We start from the raw sequence: 3,457 nt of genomic DNA on the forward strand, positions 1-3,457 counted from the left end.
TTCTTCTTCTTCTTCTTCTTCTTCTTCTTCTTCTTCTTCTTCTTCTTCTTCTTCTTCTTCCTCTTCTTCTTCTTCTTCTTCTTCTTCTTTTTGGTACCTTTTATAAAAAATTTTTTCTTTTCTAAAGCTTTTTTTAATCTGTAATTTTTACCTTTTTTGAAAAAAAATTGTTTTCCAGTAACTTATCTTTTCTCTTATAATTTTTATTTTAGGGATACGTGTGTGTGTGTGTGTTTCATTCTTTTTTGATTTCTTTCTCTTTTTATTTAATTATCTTTTTGTTTTTTGTTTAGCTCTACTGAACTTCTGATCTTTATTTCTTCTTATGTTGTCCTTTTCACCTTTTCCTCTCTTTTGTTCTTCTTTATGTGACTTAATTGTTGTCCTGCACATCCTCAGATAAACCCGTGGTTGATTATTAGACCCTATCCCCCATTGTGTACACACTTAATCCACAAATTTATTACTCAATTCAAAACCTCTGAGACTTAAATTCCTTAAGAGAAGTACTACTTCTTTATACCTATATAATATTTTAAGCATTTTTATTTTTAAGTTTTTCACATCTCTTTTATATCCCTCTCCTTCTCTCATTATATTCACGTTCTTCTCTACATAGATTATTTTCAATTCTGCATAATATTATCAATTATTACTTTTCTATTGTTTCTGATCTCTTTTCTTTTCCCTTTCTATTTCTTCTTTTGTTCTCTCTCTCTCTACTTTCATCCTATCCAACCTATTTCCTGCTTTGAGATTAGGACTTAGGTAAGTTAACTCTCCCTGTGCCTTCCCACATCACTCTATTCCTATTTTTTACCCACATCTATCCCTAACCCCAATAATTTCTGGTTTTCCAAATTCTTCTTTGCAGTTCGTAGCCCATTAACATATACTTGTTTGATGTTGAATAGATGTATCTGTTGAACTAGATTGTATCTGTAGACTATTGACAGTGCAAATTCAGACTTTATTTGATGCTTGCCTTAAGTTAGTGTTCTAGCACAAAACTGGTGTTATTTTCATCCCAAATGGGCAGAATAAGCCAGAAAAAAAAACACAAGAAAATGGCAAGTCCAGGTATCTCAACTCCCACTCTTGATAATCAGGGGACAGAACAGATAATGAATAATCCAGAGGAGAGTTCCCAAATAGCTCTACAAACACTGCTGGCAAACATGATAAATGAAAAGATTGAAAACATACAAAGTACTCTGGATGAGCGTGATAGGGAGAAAGAGGAGGCAAACAAAAGGTCAATGGAGGAAAAGATTGAAAACCTACAAAGGACTCTGTATGAGCGTGATAGGGAGAGAGAGGAGGCAATCCAAAGGTTTATGCAGAAATATCATGAGTGTGTGGAAGCTACTCAAAAATTGATACAGGATTTGCGTGAGGAGCTTGAGAATACTCAGAGAGAAAGGCAGGAATGGAGTGAACAGGCTGAGAACACTCAAATAGAACTACAGGAATGGCATGAATGGGAGCGGGAGGAAGCCAAGGAAAGAGTAATACAGGAAATGAGAGAGCAGGATGAGAATAGACAAAGATCACTAAAGGCATTCATGGGATCCATTAATAAAGAGCTGAAGGAAGTCAGGGAGACCACAAAGGGAATGTTGAATGGAACCCAACAGAATGAATGGGAGTTCAAGGAAACCATAACCAATCAACTAAGTGATTTGAGAATAAACACTGAACTCCAAATTAAGGAAGCAAAGAAGTTCATAGAAGATCTAAAACAAAGTTTCAACAAAGAATTTGAAGACATCAAAGCTGACCAATTAGAAAGAAAAGAAATAAAAAAAACAAAGTAGAAAGTCTTGAAAGCAGATTAGACCATGCAGAAGATCGAATCTTGGGGATTGAAGACAGCCTAGATATTATAGAGAAAGAGCATACAACCATCCAAGACAAGTCCAAGAAATATGATAGATCTACCCAACACTTGGAAGACACCATCAGAAGGCCTAATCTAAGAATAATGGGTGTAGAGGAACACCTAGAAAGAGAAGTTAATGGTCTAGGAAATTTGTTTAACAGGCTCCTAGCAGAAAACTTCCCAAACATGCAAAAAGATAGGCCTATTCAGATACGAGAAGCTTTTAGAACCCCAAATAGACCAGACCAGAATAGGACATCCCACCTTCACATTATAATCCACACAGGATCAACTCAGACCAAGGAAAAGATCCTTAAAGCTGTCAAGGAAAAAAGATTAATCAACTATAAAGGGAAACCAATTAGAATCACCTCAGATTCCTCAGCAGAGACAATCAAAGCAAGAAGAGCCTGGAATGATGTATGCCATGCGGTAAAAACAAATGACTATCAACCAAGAATACTGTACCCAGCTAAACTCTCCTTCATAACTGAAGGCCAAATAAAACCTTCCATAGCAAAGAAAAATTGAAACAATACATCTCCACCAAACCAACACTACAAAAGACTCTTAAAGATGTCCTACACATAGAAAACCAACAAGACCACAATAAAGGCCAAGAAATGCACCCAAACTGAGAATCCAAGAACCATAGGAAGAACCCAGTTTTCACAGCCCCCAAGAAGGTGGATAACATGGCAGGAACTCCCAAATACCTCTCAGTCCTATCTATCAACATTAACGGACTTAACTCTCCAATTAAGCAAAATAGATTGTCTAGTTGGATTAAAAAACAAGATTCTTCTATCTGCTGCCTTCAGGAGTCACATCTTGACCATAAAAACAAACACATTTTCAATGTGTTCAACCAAAGGCCCTCATAAACAGGCGGGAGTTGCAATCCTAATATCAGATAAAATAGACTTCAAATTAAAATTCGTGAGAAGAGATGAAGAATAATTAAGAGATCTCTCCTTCAGGAGGATATTACAATTCTAAATATCTATTCGCCAAACAATGGAGCACCCAAATTTATCCAAGAAACACTACTTTCCCTCAATCCCATATAGATCCAAACACACTAATTGTTGGGGATTTTAACACACCACTCTCCCCACTAGATAGATCAACTCGGCAAAAACTCAACAGAGAAACCACAGATCTAAACAGCTGAATAGATTAGCTAGACTTAACAGACATCTACCGAACATTTCACCCAGCAGCATCAGAATACAGGTTTTTCTCAGCAGCACATGGAACATTTTCTAAAATAGAACACATTTTAGGCTGCAAAGCAAACTTGTCAAAATTCAGAAACATTGAAGTTATACCTTGCATTCTCTCTGACCACAAGGGAATAAAATTAGAACTCAGCACCAAAAGCCACCAAAGAAAATCCAGTAACACATGGAGGCTGAACAACACACTGCTGAATCACGAGTGGGTAGTGGAAGAGCTTATAAAGGAAATTCAAACTCACATGCTATTCAACAAAAATGAACACACAAATTACCAGCTCCTCTGGGACACAGCAAAGGCAGTACTCAGAGGCAAGTTTATAGCTCTGAGCTCCTA

The sequence above is a fragment of the Dipodomys ordii genome, unplaced genomic scaffold (genome assembly GCF_000151885.1).
Source record: "Dipodomys ordii isolate 6190 unplaced genomic scaffold, Dord_2.0 Scaffold222, whole genome shotgun sequence".
Classification (NCBI taxonomy): Eukaryota; Metazoa; Chordata; class Mammalia; order Rodentia; family Heteromyidae; genus Dipodomys; species Dipodomys ordii.